Genomic DNA, 21450 nt, shown 5'->3' with positions numbered 1-21450 from the left:
GGCCTGAATGGGCTTCCAGCTGGCCTTTTTAAGGAGGTTCATGAAGATTGGGCAGAAGTGTTTCCAGCACTTTATAACCCCTGCTTTTCAAGTGCTGATATACCGGAAGGTTGTAGATGATCAATTGTATGCCCCATATATAAGCTGAGATCGGACTGCAGCCGCAAACTATATATTGGTTGCCTTATTGGATATTGAGGCAAAAGTAAATGCCTGATTTTTACTAGAACAATTAGAATCTAGGGTGGCAGAGGAGGGAATATTGAAATTTTTTCAAACAGGGTTCAGGGCTGGTGCTTCCACAGTAGACAACATACAAGCTCTCTCTGTCCTTAAGCATACTGTTATCCAGAAGAACAGACCACCTCTCCTGTGTTGCTTTATAGATTATAGTGCTGTGTTTGATAGGGTAAATAGGGCCATTTTATGGAGGAAGCTCGCGGGCTTGGCTATACCATCGAGCTTGTTAAGAGCCACCATATCATTATACACAGAGACATGGGTTTGAGTAAAAACTAGGGCAACAACAGTAATTCAGAAAGTAAAAACAACTGAGGGTTAAAACAGGGTTGCGTTCTGGCACCCATGTTGTTTAATTTGTATTCAGCAGATCTAGGGAGGGCTCTGGAGTGCTGTAGATTGGTCCCCCTTAATATAAGTTCAGTTAGATTCCAAATATTCCAATATGCCGATGATATTGTGGTCAGGGATCATACCAAGTCAGGGTTGCAGAGGACTTTAAATACTTTGGAAGGTATAACAAGGTGAACCATTTATTGGTTAATCATTAAAGTCCTGCTATTCGGGAGTTACTGTAGGATGAAGTTGCAAACCTGACAGTTGGGAGGTCAGACCATCACCACTGCAACGTATTATAAATATTTGGGTGTGTGGTTTAATTAAACTGGTTTTGCAGCAGTCCTAGTTAAAGATATAAATAAGAAAGTGGCAGCCATCACTTACAGTATTGGCCAGCTGAATTATCTATTAAGTGGCGCTTCCACTTCACCTATTTTAAGAGTTATAAAGGCAACCTTAGTCCTTGCATTGCAATATGGGCATCTTGCCTATGCAGGAGTGTTGGACGAAGCTTTATAGCTATGCCATATTAGAGCATATAAAAAAATATTCCATCAACCGGGACATGTTCAACGCTTCAGGATAGGACTTGAGATGTGGTTAATATCTCAAAATATTGTAAGGCTTCCTTGTTAAAATATTATATCAGGTGTAAAAGGGCCCCAAGTATTCCTTACTTTTTTTTTGCAATTGAGCTATAAAGAATTGGGTAATCCTTGGTCCAGCCAACTTAAAGAGGTGATTTTGGTACTCATAATCGTTGAGTCCGCTTTGGGGGTAGGTACCATCCCATATCGGACAAGAAAAACAGCTATCAATAAGCAAATGAAGGGGTCCTCCTGGGCACAGGATATACTGTTGAGAGTCAATTGTGGTCTCATCCCCTGGCGGAGTCGTATCATGTTGGGAAGCCACAACACTATTTCTTGGATTTCATTAACGCAAATTCTTGGGACAAAATCCTATATATGAGAGTGCTTTTGTTACCAGTAATAGATTGAGCAGGTGCCGGGGGTGACTTTATGTGTAGGCTATTCAAAAATTATCGGGAAAATTGGTTTCATTTGTTTTGCTGTTGTCCGGCCTTAGATCAACATAGGAGACTACTGATAAAATCAATTTTTCTGGCAGAGGGTGTTCTCTCTTGCGCACAGACATCTGACTTTTGCTTCAGCTGCAGCTCTCCTGGTGGCTGGGGAGAGGTGCAAAATTTGTGAATATTTTAAACAAAGAGCAGTGCCTCCGAAACAAAGTCTGTGTCGCTTAGCAGATGTGTACGTACGAGCTAAGCTTGGAGACAGTGGACATTTAGGACGGATGGGGCCTGTTTTTGAGGTTAATCCTTCCTAGACGGAATCTTGGGAGGCACGGCTCACAAAAGAAGTATTGGTAGCTCTAAGTAAAGCAAGTTTTGGAAGCTACACACATCTTGTCTTTTAGATTGAATTGCCCCATCAGCCCTCAAGTAAAGGCTATGGCATTATTTTAGTTGAGCCCAAGAAATTATTATCTAACCTGGTGTACATACAGCTGACTCTGTTTTAGGATAACATTATATAGTACATGTATTTTAGTGTTAATGAGATTATGTTCATCTGACTGATGGAGCTGATGTCGGACTGGGTTAGAACGAGGCAATTGGTATTTTATAAGGGTACTGTATAGGTTACTTAAAGAATGGAATAATGCGACTACAGTATATATTGAGTTTTAGATGATGAAATGATTCATATTGTTTTATTTGAAAGATTTTATGCCTATTTGTTATGGTTTTTATTAACTATACAATACATGTTATTACATATTACAGTCAAAATCACATCGTGTATCAGGCAAAAAGTGGGGGGTGAAAATGACAAAATGGGCACTTCCCCACACTCAGATTTTTTGTTTGGAATGACATTGACAGAGATGATTGTTAGTCTGTGAAGAGGTTTTTTTTTTTCAAAACATAGGTTTTGTTTTTCTTAGAGATCACTAGTTTTTGCCTAGAGAAATTCAAAGGCATTTCATTTGTTTGTTCCTCTTTAATATTGCTTTGAATGTTCTTACCCTACAGATTTCTTAAACTGTAAGCTTTTTTTGAAGCACATCAGACTAGCATAGTGAGCACTCACAGATTTAATGAAGGTACCTTTAGAGTTGGTCATGTGTGATTTTGTGAACAGTTTTTGTGACTTTTAATTGTATTGTAAATACCATGTTCATTCATCAATGTGTTTGACTATTGTGCAATTTGTTTTATGCTGGGGCATATTCTGACTCATTCAATGAAATCATGTTTTATTTTCTTGTATGTATTTCTATAAATAGTACATTATTATCTTATGTATTGGCTCCTATATCAGTGATAATCTTTTTTACTAAAACAGTGATTAAACTTTTCAGGAGTCTTATGCAGAAGTGACATACAATGATGCCAACCATGGGAAGCTCAATTTTGTGGACTTATTGCAGGCAAGTTTTTGTTGTCCTTTGCAAGCAGCATTGTATTCTATTTCATGCCAGCCGCTTTCTCCTTTCCTAGATAGCTGTGTTGCCAGTTTGCAATCATGTGCTTTTGATGTGTTGTTTCTTTGTCTCTACGGTGTTTGCGCATCTCGTGGAGCATTGATTTTTCACCATGTATGTGACTGGTTGCTATTTTGCAGCCTTCCACTGTTTATGTAAAGAAGCTACTCTATTTGTTTTCGAATTAGATTATCACTCCATCAAAGTGCATGTTTTTTCATAGTGAGCTTGAAATATGCACTTTAATCTCCACTTTCAACCACCTAATCTCGTCCTGCCCTTCCCTCCTGCCCTCTCTATGCACCTTATCGGAACAAAAGTGGGCACCATTGGTGATCCCTTTGATTTCTCATCACATTCTCCCAATGTTATATTTCCCTCTGCCACTTGGATGTGATCTGAAATTCTAAGTGTCCTGACTATGGAAGCATGTTCTCTTCCAAAGCCACTCCCTTTTCTTCCTTCATCTTTAACTGAAAAGTCCCAAATTCTTAGCCTTGAGAAAATATACATTATCTCTATCAGCTTGCTCACCTAGGTTGCCCTGCTTGGCAGGGTGGCACTTTGGAGTGTTTGAAGCAGATTCTTGAGGTATGACAAGGATTGTATCCAATGGTAGTAAACATAGCAATGTCACCCAAGTAGACCACACCAATTCTATCTGTCATCTCAGAATCATGGTATCTAATTTCTAAAAGGTGGCATAGACATTCAATATTCAAAGAAAAACGACCTAAATTGATAATGCCTCTTAATGGCATAGAATGCTGACTTCTTCTTAACACTATCTCTTAAGGGTATCTGACAGTCAGTACTTAAACATCTATTAAGGACATATTTGAATGTAATTAAATTGAATTTTAGCTCCTCTGGTCTAAGAATAGGACAGGCCTTTGTCTTTTAAATATTTACAACAAGGGGTGGTGAGGGACAGAGTCTCTGAATTAAGCAGAATACTCTCACCCAGTCAAGAGATCAGGGCTAGATCCAACACCGTTTTTTAGCTCACTGCACCATCCCAGTTTCAGAACCTGGCTGTATGCAAATTAGTCTGTTCCTGTCCCAGTGCATGATGGGAACAGGGCAAACCAAACTACCAAAGCCAATTCTTACACTGGGAAGGAAACAAGCTTCCGGGGACCGGTTTCTGGCATTTCAGCCGTCTTCGGCCCGGCTTGCTTGAATCCTGATGGTGCAATGAGCAAGGGACTCATGTCTGAGTATACCCTTCCACGCTTAGGGTGGACAAAAATATTTACAACAAGGGGTGGTGAGGGACAGAGTCTCTGAATTAAGCAGAATACTCTCACCCAGTCAAGAGATCAGGGCTAGATCCAACACCGTTTTTTAGCTCACTGCACCATCCCAGTTTCAGAACCTGGCTGTATGCAAATTAGTCTGTTCCTGTCCCAGTGCATGATGGGAACAGGGCAAACCAAACTACAAAAGCCAATTCTTACACTGGGAAGGAAACAAGCTTCCGGGGACCGGTTTCTGGCATTTCAGCCGTCTTCGGCTCGGCTTGCTTGAATCCTGATGGTGCAATGGAAGGGAAGCTTGTTTCCTTTCCAGTAAAGAATTGGCTTGGTAGTTTGGTCTGCCCTGTTCCCATGATGCACTGGGCCAGGGACAGACTAATTTGCATGTAGCCAGGTTCTGAACTGGGATGGTGCAGTGAGCTAAAAAACGGTGATGGATCAAGCCCTGATCTTTTGACTGGGTATGAGTGTTCTGCTTAATTCAGATGCTCTGTCCATCACCACCCCCTTTTCTGAATCGTTTTGTCTTTTAAATGGCACGGTGTTTCTAATATTCCATGAAAAACATTAGATCTAGAACTGTCACTGGATTCACACCCTCTCCATTGCTTATCGTTAGTTGGCGCCATTGTCACTCTAACTTGCTTAGTTCTTATTGGTCAGCTGCCACATGCTTCCTATCTCTGTGTGTTTGTTCCTCCCCTGGAGCATAGACGTGTTCCTTTTGACCTTCCACTGCTTATTTTTGTAGATGATACTTTCTCTTTGTTCAAGCACTCTTCTCTTCACTCTGTGTGCCTCCCTCATTGCTTGCACCAGTTGTTGTTTCTTGCCCCCACACCGCTCTCTCTGTTGTTGTTGAATGGCCTCAACCCCCTGCCTCCCTCTGTTGTTATTGCTTACCCCCCCCCCACCGGCCATTACAAATACCTACAATGCAGATGACGTTGGTTGCTTCATAGCACATTGTTTTCCCCCACACCCTCCATGTTGAACACACTGTCTTCCTCTGTGATGCCTCCAGCCCCACCCTCCCGGCAGCAATGAGTAAAATTGTGGTAGTGTCAAAGCACTGTAAATGAAAAACTTTGAGCAATGCTTCACAGAAGCTGCGCTGCTGTACAGCATTGAAAAAAAACATTAAAAAAGCCAATACCTCCCAAAAGCGTGACCTATTGGCTTTGGCAATGGCTATTGCTAGAGCATATGCAGTAAAATATATTGTAATGTTAGGTATGCTATCAACGGTTCTGTCTTCCTGCTATTAACTGTATGTCGAAATATCGGCTACAGAATCCTCATACTTTCAAAATATTGTGGCCAAAATATCGAGGACGAAAATATCACAAAGGTACGTGCATTCAAGTAGGTATACATGTGCTATTCGTGATGTCATTTTACGTATCATATATATCGTCAAGGGAGAAATACATATAGTTAAGTAATGTTCTTATCTCGACAATAGTTTGGTCCTCACCAGTTTGTCCACAATATTCTGGTAGCATGATCATCTTGAGATTACATTTAGGTGGAATACCCTATCATGAGCACACCAAAGGGTAGAACAGTTTATTATTGAAAATATATTCAAGCATGTAGGCATGAACCTATGACTGCAAAGCAGAGAGCTGCGTGCTACATTCAAGTAAATTAAACCTATTCATGTTGCCCTATCTCTGCTCCTGGCAGTACGTTTTTTCCTATTCAAGTAACTGCTTGGATTCCCTCTCTGCAACTACCCCATTGTATAACTTCATTAAGATATAGATTCCTATCAGATGTGGGTTTACTATGAAATCAATGTGACAGAAACTTGAAAGTGGGGTCATGCCCTTGGCTGTGATTATATTTATTCGTGCAAAATGTTAGTCGTATAAAATAGTCGACAAATACGTGTCACGTGTGGAAATGCATGAACGGGTGTATAAACCTTTGCTTTAAATTGAAGTGCTGTATTATTTGTAGCTATTTTATTTTGAAAATGCAGAGCTTATTAACAAATGCATAATTTAAAACTTTAGTCAATCTTTGTATTTAAATTCATGCGGTAATGCAGAAACGACATTAATATTTTAATCTATTTCGTGCAAAACATTTAAGCAAGAAAAATATGTCCACTATTCTATGCCAAAGATCTTTGTGTAAATTATGTTTTCCAATATTCCCATACCCTTTATGCAATTTATAAGTTTCATCCTCTTTTTCTTGTTCAAAACATCTTAAAAGTAAATTATTTTGTATAGACGGGAGCATATTGTGCGAGACAAAATGACACTGAAGAAAAGACTGCATTTGCCAGTTCTTTCTCTGTTTTTGCTCAGTAGACCAATTGTCCTTGAAGAAGCTTCCGTTAATTAATTACTATCCGCGTGTGTACGCTGGTGATATTGGCAGGAATTGATTGGGCGTGTTAGACACTTCATTTAATTGGAAGGAAGAAAAACCTTAATTAAAATATTACTGTCGCTAATCTAACCTACACCCCAGCAAAATGCTAATCTGACCTACACCCCAGCAAAAGTTACTAAGTGTTTTTAAAATTAGGTTTTTGGCACGTGCAGTGATTTATAAATATTAGACATGACAAAAAAAGGATTTTGTTTCTTTCAAGACAGGAACCCCTCAACATTTAGCTACAATAATTTAATTAATTGAAACATGTACACGATACTTCCTTCTAATTATGATACATTGATTATTTTTAAATGTATGCAATGGACCTGGCTAAAATACTTTTTGTCTGATCTGTGTGCGTGAAATTCAGCTAAAAATCGTCCTTCGTTTAAAATGGGCTTTAGGTGGTCAATGTGCATTTTACACATGCCTTTGACACGTACATTTGAGACTTTAGCGTCTGCATCGGTATCTGGAAGACGCTGATTTCAGCACATTGGGCATTCACTTAGAGGTGCTGTGGAATCCGCACCAGGCACCCCTCCTCTTGCAACCAGCCACCACTGATGTATTGCAGGACTGCTTGAGGCGAAGGCATTATAGAGGTGGGTGGCAGAAATGTCTAATGAAATACACGAGAGGCAGAGTAGTAGGTCACATTTATTGGGCGCGAAGCACCCTTCAATCTTGACATCCCAAAATGTTCCTTAGGAGGATGCCCACAGTTTCAATTTTATGAGACAATATGTCCTCGGGGTAAGGCACCTCTCAACACGTCAAAAATATCGAGTAATAGTAGAAAAGGGAAATCACTCATTCCACCCAAAAATTTAGTTTTTATACATTATTTTTACATATGAAATTAACAGAACTACAGAATCATGGGATGAATGAAAGTGTTATATCATAGCAAATCCGAACACAGTCTCATGAAATGTCATATTGCCTGCGCACCTAAGCAATATCCTACTACATGATTACTTATTCTGCCGCCTCTATACTATCATTCGGATATGGTTGAACAAGCTAGATACATAAACACAGCGTGTTATATGAATTAATAGGGAAGAGGCATTTAGAAGAAAGACCTTGAAGAAATAGTTGGTACTGTATGACTGAGCCGGTAGAGATTAATCAAGAACAGCATGAACAATGACAATGTGAATGGAAATAACAAATACTATTCTACTTGACTTTGTTGTACAGAAAATAATGGTGGTGAAATGTGCAGAGAGAGGACATATGTAACATCTATTTGGACCGAGCTGTGAGGCACAAATTGAGGCCTAGTTGGGAAGAGACCAAAAAACACACTTCTACTCACCAGTGAATAATTGTTTTAAAAGCAACAATACTATATCAGTATATAGTGCAATTGAGAGTGAAATTCAGGGGCGGCTCTTTCGTTAAGGCAGAGGAGCGTCGCCCCACTACTTTGAGAGAAGTTGAAAAAGGAAAAATAAAATGATGATAACTCAACGTTATTATCATTTTATTTTTCCGTTCCTGGCTCAGCTGGTATGGGGCAGGGAGGTGCTAGACGTCATGGGAACAGGGTGAGGAATAGTGGCACTCTTAACTGTGTGTAACAGTTTGGCCGGCTTTCTTGGGCATGCCAAACAGTCATGTGCAGTTTTCATGTTCTCCACCGACTGTAATACACAGCCTGGGTGGAGATCATGCCCAGCCTCCCAGCCCCTGCTGATTGCCAAACCACTGCACTCAGACCAATCACAATGCTGCTATTAAACAGTGTTGTGTTTGGCTAGGGGATTCTGGGAGTTTCCTGGTTTCTACTTCCTTCCTGCTCCTGGAATCCACCGAAGAGTCAAAGAGGATGGATGGGAAGTGGCCGGCGTGCTGGTAAGTGTTTATTTCCTCTTTTTTTCATTTACAATTTATTCCTTCTAAATGAATAATAATGAATATTGCACCCACACGTTTTGTGAACATGTATTGTTTAGTCAACATCTACAATAATATGGTTTAAACAATACTAGGTAACACAAAGTTATAAGCAAAAATATAAAATGAATCTTTTAAGAATACAAAAATACACATTAAATGGCATTAAGGTAGTATACACACGTTCTGTAATCATCAAATTGCTAATGACATTACATATACATCATATGTGAAAAATGCTGAATATAGAAATAGCTTGAAAGAACACTAAGTAAATATGGTCCAAACATTTTAAATACTTTCTATCTACAAATATAAAGAGACAAAGTAATCCTTTTAACTTAAAATTATTTGTCCTCTTTAAAAGACACTAAGGGGTGATTACGATGTCAGTCGGAAAGCCTCTGACCAACGGACGGAGGCTTTCCGACCGTTAAAAGGATGGTGCCCTGCTATTTCTTGCAGGCCACCTTCTTTTTATTTACAGCCAGCCACAGAAGACAGTGTATAACAAACTGCCTGATCATAATTCACAAGGTACATCATTTTGTGATTCAATGTGAACGGACATTTGATGATGCCTAGGTAATATTTCAAAATGGTTGGCAGGTCGCAAAAGGTCAGTTTATGACCTGCTGGAAAGTAGATTAGACAATAAATATTTCAATGTATGGATCAACAAACCATCTCATATTCTCTTAAAATATCCACATATGTTAATTACATTACACAGTTCATCTCAGCATTCACATATTGGCAATGTCCAGGTTCAGTCAACTATCCAAGTATAAGCACTGGCATATGAATTGTATCACACTTTATTTCAAAGCATCTTAGCTAACATAAAATGCCATAGTTCAGCCTGTTGACATCTTCCTGATTGCAAATTGATTAATTTGCATCTTCTTGAAAGACATCTAGTAAGGGAAGCACAGTGCAGTTTATCTACACCTGGGACTCTTATTTGGTTGTATGTACTAAAGCTGACTATTAAAATGTCAACTAGCATAAATTTGAGTTCAAGTTGTTGAAGTTATATTGTTGTAATCCTACATTACTAACCAGATCCCAGTGCATGTGTTTTGACCCCAAAACTTGCTGAACTTGGATACACCCCTAATTGTCATATTAAAAGTACCTACTAGTCCCCAGTATATGCTACAACAATGTAGCCAGGGCCTACAGTTCAAATGTCACTAGTTGACTGCAGCAGATATTGTGCCACCATGCAAAGAATGTCTGCAGACCTACACCCGCAGCCTGTGTAAGCAGTTTTAAAACTATACATTCGACTTTGCAAAATAAACCTTTTGCCAGGCCTAAACTAGGCTTAATACTTACAAGTCAAAACCTTAAGTAGCACCTGTAGGTCCATAGGGCAGAATTCATGGTATATAAAAAGTATGTTTTAAATGTCCTTTCACGGAAAAATCGACAAAGTAGGTTTTCACTGTGGAAAGGATGGCTCTCCCACAAGAAAACATTGGGTTATATTAAAGCACTTGCAAAGTTGTCAATTTCCCACCGAGCTAAATGTTCTTTTCTGCCAGTGTTCATGGTCTACTGACTGTTGGTGGCTTCCCTGTGGTGAAATGGATATTGTTCCAAACAGTGAACAAAGGGCTTGTGGGCAGATGTTTTCCGTTTTCCGTGACTGTTGGTGGCTTCCCTGTGGTGAAATGGATATTGTTCCAAACAGTGAACAAAGGGCTTGTGGGCAGATGTTTTCCTCCCTGGCAGGATGGCCATCTGGGCAGTGCACATGAGCCAAATTAGCTGCAGAGGCCTACCTGCCCTGTCACAAGCAGATGTAGCTGATGCATGGGCCTGATTCCTATTTTGTCCTGCTAGGCATATAACCATAAATCTCAGTGGGACAGGAGCTACCCACAGTACTGGTATTGAGTGACCAAAAAGGTGGGTTTGTACATTATCATAGCCACACCTCTGGGTGGGCACAGGCAGCTCTGCAAAAGGGAAGAAAGGTTATGTGTTTTAGGCAGAGAGGGTCACTATGGGATAGTTTACAGTAATACACACACAAAATACTGCAAAGGTGGGAAGGGTGACCATGAGGACTTTTAACCCATTGGCTAGAGAGGGGCCTGGAGTTTCCCCTAATCACATGCTGGCACTAGGCAGACATGTGGCACCTCAAATACCTTCTCCAGAACACCTCTGGTCCTATGGGAGAAAGAAAAATGAACACACTTGCTGTTGTGACCTGTGAGGAGAGCCCAAGAGCTGAACCTGCTCTCACTTGTACCCAGGTCTGAGAAGTAGACAACTCTAACGATTAGTTGCTTGACCTACTGCTAAGCTAACGGGGCATAAAACCTGAAAGAAACCCATTTTCTCGAAATTCCCGGTTAGCCAGTTCCAAATAGACCTACTCTGGAGACTGCGGATGGCTTCTGCTGGAGTGGGTCCTGATCTCTAAGTGGTGTCTCTAGAGTCCTGGGGACATGAGATAAGTGTCAGTGTGTACTCTTCCTGCCTCTCCCTAATAGTGGAACTTTTAATTTTTTTTAAGGATCTTTGCCTGGAGAACTAACAGAAGGCAGGACTAAGCTGTCAAGTCAATCTGACGAAGGTGAGTTGCTAGTGAACCATAAATTCAGCTTTCTCTCACTCAGAGATTTTTTACAGCAACAAATGTGTTTCAGTGGGATGTGGCAGAAGGTTTATTCAGCTTAATGGAACCCTGTTTGCCTGTTATTTTCAGCCTTGCCCCGCTGGAGGAATGCAGGCTCCAAACAAGTGACTTAGGGCCTCTTTAAGATGTCAGTCGTGAAGGTTCCATACAGCATTCAGATTTGTTGGAACCCATGTTTCCGACCGAAATGTTTTTGACCGACTGATTAGGATAGAAGGTAACCATTCAGACTTTCCGATTCGGTATGACCTGCATTTGGAGACTCCGAGTCGGTCTGAGCCAAATAATACAGGTCAATGAACCACGTTTCCGACCGATATATATTATGATGACGTGTTCGGACAGCCTTCTGAATCGGTCTGTCTGACACAAAACAGCTGTCTGAAGATGACTTTGGGGGCCTGTCGGAGGCCCCCCTTTGCCTGGAGGCCTATGGTTGGGGCCAGTGAGTGTACCCATGGGGCTCCTCTTTACAACCTTGCACAGTGTGGCAGGCACCATGGGGTCTGCGACATGGTGCAAGGTTTTCTGCAACCACCCTTTTTTTCAATGAGAGCCTGTGTCATCTGTCGGAACACAGGCACCCTTTGAAGTCAATGGGAGTTTGACTGAACGGTGATCGGAAACACCATAATCAGTCAGTCGGACTCACCAAACCCAAGTCGGTAAGAACTGAATCCGACAAGTAGTGCTTTCTGACTGACATCAGAATGAGGTGCAAATTTTGAATTTTACCCACTCTGAGCTTTACTGCCAAAAGTCAACAACTTCCTCATGATTTCATCTGACAGCTATCCACTCTCATGGAACTCATCTCAGCTACAGCTTGTTCCCTTGTCCAAATTTAGAATTTATGATTTCTATTTCAGAGGCTAAATCAGTAGGTATAAAAGCTGCCCGGGATGAACCTGGTCTCTGTATCTGACCAGAGCTACTTGTCAGTGGGCTTTAAACCTTATTCTTGACAGTGGCCTGTGGTTGGGACTTTTTTGGCGCTAGGGTTTTCTAAACGTTTAACTGTTCATATCTCTGGTTCCCCTTATTGGATTTGTGTCACTTTGGTGTAATTTTGCTCTTTACAATATTCTTTATTTTGTATAAGTGGGAGTGGGATGTTTATTGTGTTGAGTATTTGACTTTTTAACTGTTTTGGTCCTTCAAAATTCTTTACACATGTTCTTAAGTTAAATCTGTCTGCTTCATACCAGGGATGAGCTCAGGTTTAAATTATTGAAACCTTTACTGGTCCTAACACGAATAGTGACTTGTGAACTTACATCCACCTCAAATAATACCCCACTTTCTCACAGACAGACAATACAAGTTAATCAGGCCATGGAACACTACTGTAGATCTTTCTTAAAGAATCCTCAGTTTGAATGAATCATGTTGAATCAGGTCAAGCAGAATTTGCCTATAACTTCTTACATAGCTCTTTAGGAACATCTCCTTTTAATTGCACACATTTTCAAACAAGATGCTGTCAATTACTTTTTCCCTCAGGGATACCTCAGTTGTTCTTTTAGTGCATTAATTTCAGAGCATCGATGAAACAGTACAGCAATATCTAGTGAAGGCAAGGAAGATTACAAAAGGATATACTAATCCACACAACCTGCCTCCTTCTTCTCACCACCTGTGGCTCATGGTAAGACTTTCCACTAGGTTCCTTTCTAATCTGGAGCCTCATCCTAAATTTGTACCCAGATTTATTGGGCATTTTAAAATCACATGGCTGGTAGGGAAACAAACAGTTAGATCAGTTCTGTCTCTGAAATGTTGTATATATTCTGTAGTACACATTTCTAGAGTTAAACCCCCTCATGCAGAAACAGGAGCTGCTCTTTTGGCACATGGTAGTCAGGAACATGAGGTTGAGTCTATTGTCGATTCTAGGACATGTTATGACTAGTTGCAGTATTTAGTGGCCGGACAGAGCGACGATGTGTCTGAGAGGTCCTGGGAACCAACTTCACTTATGCATGCAAACTTTTTATTATTCAGTTCTATGAATATTTCCCTAACAAGCCTGGTAGTCCTGCCAATTTGTCCTGAGTAGGATTTTTCAGGAGTGAGTATTTCACTTTCAAAACACACATGGGAAGGGTTTAAATGCTAGGTATGTGATTCCCTATTTGAATTTCGGAGTTACCAAACTCTCACGGGCATGAGACTGGAATCTATGGAAGACTGAGCAACTGAGAGTCAGGAAGCTACATCACTAACCACTGGAAGGGTGGCAACTTCCAGCATGCAATACACTTATAGGTTTACTGTTGAAGAGCATATTTTATCACAGTATACACAAGTAACTTTTCTTGGCAGTTACTATTAGCTATACTGAATCTCTACTTCGTCTACCTCATCCAACTGGTCCTGCACCCTTTACCTTTCTCTGGCTCCCTAAAGTAGTCCTTCACTGATTAAATTCATTGGGTCTCCTAATTTATCTTGTTTATTGTGCTTGGAGCTCAACCATCTAATGCTATTCCATGGTCTCCTATGCCAGTTGATTTTAGGGAGAAATGATGGTACCCTGGCCAGCATCTACTCTCATGACCGCACCATCTACATGGGATTCTTGTAAGCATTTGAGTTATGTTGGTGTTGAGATTGCATTTTATTCTAAATAACTAAATGCTCCCTGTATAATTATCTCTACTTCTGTGTCAAACTCACTTAGCTTTTGTTTGCTCTATAATCCATCTGAGAGCATGTAACTGGCCACATACACAAGCAAACACTAATCCATCATGGGGTTTTCTAACACGAATTGCATCAAGATCTCCTGTGTCTTCTCTCTTCCTTCCCCATTTTCTGTTTCTGTCTCCTGTGTAATATTCAAGTGGTCAGTACTTCAAGAATTATTCAGGGACATCCATGAGACCCTCAGCAGATGTACGTCTTTGGCCAAACCTTGATACAAATGCCTTGGTGCACATATAGTATAAACTGCTAAATTTGCCAATATATTTATTTAGTCTATTCACTATTGTGATGAAAATTCTGATACATTTATGGTACTGATATTTACTATTTAAATAGCTTCAGGATCTTCCTCCAGATGTATATACTCTGGTGTTTTCAGAATTCGTAAAGACAGAGAGAGATGGACAAGCTGAAAGAGTTTAGCAAATCTGGAGCATCTATCACTGTATTTCAAACATCTAAACTAAAAGTACTTATAGAAGAGTGAATATTTTAACCTATAATTTCATAAAGTGTGCAAGGAAATGTTTGCTACATATCTCTGTTCTACTTCTGTACCTCACTCCCCTGGCTGCTGGCTCTGGCAACAGGTATTGTGATATTAGAACTCAACTTTAATAAATGATACCAGTTGTGGTGCTACACAATTTATTTATTACTTGGCAACTAGCTGTGTCACAAGCAGAGCTGGCTTTAGTGTGGGGTAACCAGTGCCACAGCCCCGGGGACTGAGCTTGAGAGGTGCTTCATTTTGAAATATCTTACGGGCTTATGGACTTAAAAGCACCTTTAGAGAGTTAGTTGTATGCCCAGCAATTTCGATCAGTAATAAAAATGTCAATATAACTCTGGTGATTAATAACTCTGCTGGAAAGATCTGCATTTTGTCTAGTTGCAGTTTTGACTCTTAATAAAGTAGTGAAGAGGGTTCATGTGTCTCCTGCAAAGCACTGTTAATATGCAGACTACATAGTTACATTTCATGTAGTAGATAGCTCAGTGAGTTAGTGCTTTTCTCATGGATATAGTTGTATTACTTGCAGTACCAAAGTTACAAATCTTCTAATAAAGCACCGTAAGCTAGGAACTGGCATCAAAGAGTTGCATGATAACTGCAAGAGATAGGGTTAGAACCATATGCATTTTCACCAGTCTTTCGTTGCTAAAATAGTTCATTTGGGTAGAAATAAATTCGTATTAGTAAATCCAACCACTGTGTTATATTTTAATTCCTGAGATTGTTTTTCTCAAGACCATGCACTCCTAAAATATACTTCCTACCAATATGTATGACACGTGACTACTACACCTTGCAGACATCATTGTGTTATGTAACATTTACTATATGTTGGTTTACACATGTGTGTGAATCATTGTTTCTTTATAATGTGTGTATTATAAAGTGTTCTGACACTCTACAAAGGTATGAGAAGATCTATGAAAGAAATTAAATGCATGAGAAAGGCGGGAAGGGTTATGGGGAGATGATGGGTATCCTTTAAGGGTGGTAGTAGGAGAATTAATGGAGAATGAGTTCATTGGGGGCACCAACAAAGATTGTCCGACCAGGTGCCACCAATCCTAAAGCCAACACTGTTCACAAGTCACCTGCTATAAGGAAATTGGCAAAGGGCTTTTATCAAGGAATTGCAGGATCCCTTGTATTGTAATAAAATATAAAATTAATGCACTGCTCATTTATAATAAATCATTGTTATGAAATTGCAAGCCTAATTATGAGGTATCAGCTCATTTCAAAATCATAATTGTTATCTTTCTCATACAACATAAATGACAATGATTAGATTGTTTACTAAAATATTTTCAGTCTATGATTAAAGTATAATTACTGTACTTAAAATAATTATTCCACACCATTTTAGCATTTATAGACATTTATTATGTTTTCTTCAGTTATTATTGATTTCTGTACTCCTAATCAAGGTGTATAACTGCAGACTATAGTTAAAACTAGGCTGCCCAGGGTTGGACAGCCAACACATGTTTCACCCCTCAATGGCATGCAAGCCTAAGACATTTTCAATGCCGCAAATCATTTATCATAATCAAAAATATATACAGTTTATACATCCAGTACTGAATACTCGTTGATGGTGAGAAGCAAACTAGGGATACTGCACTCATGTAGGGGGATTATATGAATGCATGTGTGAGTCACTCTTGTTTGTTATGAAAGCATAGCAAAGTCAAATTAGTATATATTGTTGACTCAGTATAAAACCCATAACTTAAAAGCTGGAATTGCAAATGAAAGAACTCAAATGGGAGCACTAATGCAATGTTTGTGCAGTCATAGTGGAGAAAGGCTTATGTAAATGTGCTAAATAGCCCCCCCGGAGATACGAGAATATAGTCTAAATAAAGTTGGAAGGGAACAATTATAAGGATGGCATGAGTGATAATAGATTTGAGGAGTAGCAAAAGAAGACTTGCAATTGGCACAACAACTAATATGTGGCAAATACTGATTAGGAGGCTTAGAGGCTGCCAAGTTCATTGAGTAAGATGCCATGCTATTGGGACCATGTGTCCAAGTGTCCCAATAAAAAAGAGGTACCATCAGTTTACAGAAAAAACCTTCACTGCTGAGAATAACAGTGAAGCAAAGAGATATTGCATTAAAGTGGATAAGGGATGCAATAATAAGGGTGGAAACAGGCGGCAATGATCGTGCAGGTAATTCAGTTCATAGGGAGGCTCTGGAGGACTTCCCTTATCTTTTGATACTTATAAGGCATAGCTGGAAAAATACATGTCTATTATATATTGTTAGACCTGAAAGCCTTTGGTGTGGTCTTCCCCCGAACATTTTGCCTGCTCACCTTCTGTTGCTGAATTTGTTTTGTTGGCCTTAGGACTCTGGCCACTTTACCACTGCTTACCAATGCTAAAGTGCTTATGCTCACTAATTAAAACATGGTAAAATTGGCCTACACCTGATTGTCATATTTAATTTACTTATGAGTCCCTAGTAAAGTGTTCAAACATATATCCAACGCCTGTAACTTAAATGCTACTAGTGGGCCTACAGCACTTATTGTGCCCCCCACTTACATAGACCATTAAAGCATGTCTCAGGCCTGTCAGTGCAGCCTGAGTGCAGTTTTATATTGCCATGTTCCTCTCCCAAAATAAGAATGTTGCCGGGCTTAAACCTCCCCTTTTAATACATATGAGTCACCCATAAGATAGGCCTTAAACAGCCCCTAAGGCAGTGTGCAGAGCATTTTGAAAGGTAGACATGTACTTTTGAATTTTACATGTTCTAGTAGTGAAAAAAAGCCAACTAATTTTTAAATCATGTGAGGTCTACTTCTCTATTGGATAACATTTTGTTACATTATTACATCTAATTATTGATTAAAAAAAAATTGGAACAGATAGAACTATGATGTTCGGTCTCAAAAGAATTGCAATGTAAAATTTTCTTTCATGGCAAAGTCAGATTTAATGTCAGAATTCTGAAAATTGCACTTTTAGAAAGTTGACATTTTCTTGTCCTAACTGTTTGGTGCCTGCAGTCTGTGTCTTGGCTCAAATGCCTTGGTGTATTTGGCATTTGACCTTTGTGTATTTCTTCCTGAAGTAAGACAAAGGGGGATTAGGAACACAGACCAGGGGTAGTCCATGCCAATGTTGATGGTCTGTCCCGGTCTTTCCGCATTAGTGATGAAAACTCCCTAGAGCTTGGATAGTTTTCCCCACTTTCAGCTGGAGGGGCCCCATGTTAGACCTGTCAGCCTTAGGGTAGTCTTCCCCATAACCATTACTGACTTACCTTTCTCTTTTTGCTGATTCTGTTTGTTGGCCTCAGTACTCTAAGCATGTTAACTCTGCTGATCATTGCCAAAGTGCACGTGCTTCTCCCCTAAACCTACTTACATTTGGGATATTTTATGTATCTATAAGTCCCTAGTAAAGTGCACTACCTTTGCCCAGGGGCTGTAAGTTCTTTTTTTTTAATCTTTATTGTTCAGTTCATAGCATAGACATAAAGACAGAATAGAAAACACAGAATACACAGCCAAATAAATAAACAGAAGTCGAAGATCAGGGTAGAAAATTAAATTAATATGATTCTCACAGTGACATCTCCATATGTTGCAGCATAGGTTGCCAAATCTTCAGCCCTAGTTGCTTCTTCTAAACAGATTTAATACAATACAGATTAATTTCCAAATGAAATACATTGTAGAACTTAGCTCGCCACATTTCATAGGCAGGCGCCTCTGGTTTCAGCCACATTGTGGCTATGCATAATCGAGCAACGACCATCACCATAAAGATAAAATAACGATGAGGATAGCAAATCTCTATAGTATCTCTGTCATTACACACCCCAAATAATAACAGCTCACAGTTTATAAAGCCTTGGACCTTAGTTGTTTCAAGCAAAAATTGTTCCAGATTTAGAAAAAAATTGTCGAAGCTTGTTACAGTCAAAAAATATATGTACAATATCTGCTTCCTCAGCTTGACACCTAAAGCATTTTCCGTCATACCCATTTCCCCACTTCATCATTTTAACTGGCGAATGGTATATATTAAACACGGTTTTATAGTTTGGGTGCGTAAATTTGAAGTAAAAAAAACAATACCGGCCATATCAATCGAGTCTTGCAAAAATAAACCAGAGTTGCTCAATCGATTCTGCCATTTCAAGTCTTGAGCTGCAATATCATCACTTTGCTTTGAAAGTAGTATTTCATACAGAATCCCAATCTTTGCCCCTTTAAACACTGCTTCAAGAAATTCATTACTTAAAATAGTCTGTGGTCTACAATGTTTATATAAGAAGTCACGTAGCTGCAAATATTTGAAGAAGTCGTTCTTAGATATTGTATATTTTCCCATTAATTCCATAAAAGAAAGCAATGCTCCATCTTTAAAAATATCCTCTAATCGGTGGACCCCCTTGTGTGTCCATGTTTTCATTTTTGCATCCCAAAATGCTAACGGAAATATTTCCATGGAGTCAAGGGGGTATAATAATTAATCCGGTTTATAGACAAAATCTTACACAGTCATTTCCATCCCTTATAAGCTGCAATCATGACATCTTGTACGTTTAAAATAACTAGGCTCATGAAATTTAAGCAAAGCTTCACACACCCGTTTCCCTATTAACATCTGATTTCAAACTACCTTATTTCTCCCCCAATTGCCAAGTACTTCATATTTTGCGTAAGACATACTAAATAATAAAAAGAAAAGTTTGGAACCCCCCAGCCACCACAGGCCAATGGTAACATCATATATTTTGAAGCACGGCGTGCTTTCTTCCATCCCCAAATAAACCGATCCGTAATAGATTGAAGCTGCCTTAATTGCACCCATGTCAGCTCAAGAGGTACCGTCCGAAAAAAATAAAGCACTTTGGGGAGTATACACATCTTTAACACATTCCGACGGCCGTCCATTGTGAAATGCAAACATTCTACTTTTTCCAACTGTCTTTTACCTTACCGATATAACCCTATGTAGGTGATTGACCGTGCTTCTGCCTGGAAGAAACCTCTGTTGATGCTGAGATACTAGCGACGGAAGAACATGTACAAGCCTAGTTGCCAAAATTTCAGAATATACTTTTGCATCAGCATTTATTAATGATTTGGGCCTATATGAACCTGGGGATCGGGGAGGCTTATCCTTCTTTTTAAAAACCACTATGTTTGCGTCATCCCAGGAGTCCGGAGGATTTCCAGCCTGAGCAACCAAGAAAGTAATTAGCATATCTTCCTTTATAGTGGAGAATAGCAACCGATAAACCTCCAAAGGAAGTCTATCCGGGCCAGCTGCTTTCCCCAATGCTAAATCTTCTAATGCTGTCTGCAGTTCTTGCATGGATATTGGAGCTTCCAGTACTTCCCTCTCAGAAGGCCCCAATTTAAAGAACTCAAAATCTTGGAGGTATTGTATAATCTGATCCTGAGCAACAGGATCTTGTGTATATAGGTCTTTATAATACATACGGAATACCTCCATAATACCATCCATAGTTTCTACCATATCCCCGCTGTCATTCTACAGAATTTCTATGCGTTGAGACGCCTGTCTACCTTCCATTCTTTGTGCTAAGCATATGCCCGTTGCTTCCCCGTACTCATATCTTTGAGCCTTGTGTATTTTAAACTGAGTAGCTATATCCTGATTCCATATCCCATTAATCTTAGCTTTACAGCAAGCGACCCTAGTTTGTGCTGCTTGACAATCTGCATTTGAGCGAATTACAGAAATAAGTTTGCACTCTGCCTGTCTAAGTTCCTCAAGCAGGCCCTCAATCAAGGATTTCTGTTTATTCTGTTTGGTCCATCCATAGCTGCAAGTTTCGCCCCTAAGACGAGCTTTGAAGAAATCCCAAACCATTGATTGAGTAGCTGTGCCTCTATTATATTCTAGAAACTCCTTGGCCCATGGCTTGATATACCTTATATATTCTTCATCACTAACAAGCTTTTTACTGAATGTAAACATTCGCACTTCCCGCGAGGTGTTGAGGCAAGTCAAGTCCAAAACCACCGGACTCTGATCGGAAGTAATTCGAGGCATTATTTGCATCCGTGCACCGGCAGTTAAAAACCGGGGCAGAAAAATATAATCAAGCCTAACTAACTTGGAGTGTGGAGAAGAAAAGAAAGTATATCCTAGATTCCCAGGGTTTAACGTCGACCACCCATCAACAAGGCCATGTTGGAGAATCAGCTGATGCAAGGCCCTAAATACCTTAGGTTTACACCCCTTATAGTCCTTTAAATGAACATCCCATGTTTGAGGATCTCCATGAATATTAAAGTCCCCAAGTAAAACCAAAGAGTGGTCCACTGTGCTAATTCTACATACAGAAACTCCAACTTTTCTGCCTCGTCTAAATTAGACCCATACAATGTGCATATGGTTATCTTGGTAGCCCTTATAATACATTCCGCAATGGCCCACCGCTCAAGATTATCAGCCCGCACCCGGCCCGTACGTATTACAGCGCGGCGGGCCAAAATGGCCACCCCTCTATTCATAGTGGATTGTCTAGATGCAGATAGCAAAGTAAATCCCAACTCAGATAGCACCCTACTATTAGACCAATGTATATGTGTTTCCTGTAGACACAACACATCCGGATTAATTAAACACAACTCGTTAATCACACGTTTCCTTTTCAAAATATTATTTAGCCCACAAACATTAAAGGAGCAAATACGAAGACCCCTAACTGCCATTACACCTTGTACATTGCAGGTCGTTGACATATAATCAAAAGAATAAATCTAGCCATTGCTGCTTAAGACCGATGCTTTGAACTGACATTTTCCTTTTTCTCCCCTTGCCCAAACCCCTACCTTACCCAGTACCCCACCAGTGCCCCCAAAGCCTCCCCCACACCCCCACACCGAGCCCCCCCACCCACCCAATGTGAGTCCC

The sequence above is a fragment of the Lissotriton helveticus genome, chromosome 6, assembly GCF_964261635.1.
Source record: "Lissotriton helveticus chromosome 6, aLisHel1.1, whole genome shotgun sequence".
NCBI lineage: Eukaryota > Metazoa > Chordata > Amphibia > Caudata > Salamandridae > Lissotriton > Lissotriton helveticus.
This window is presented reverse-complemented; position numbering follows the sequence as displayed.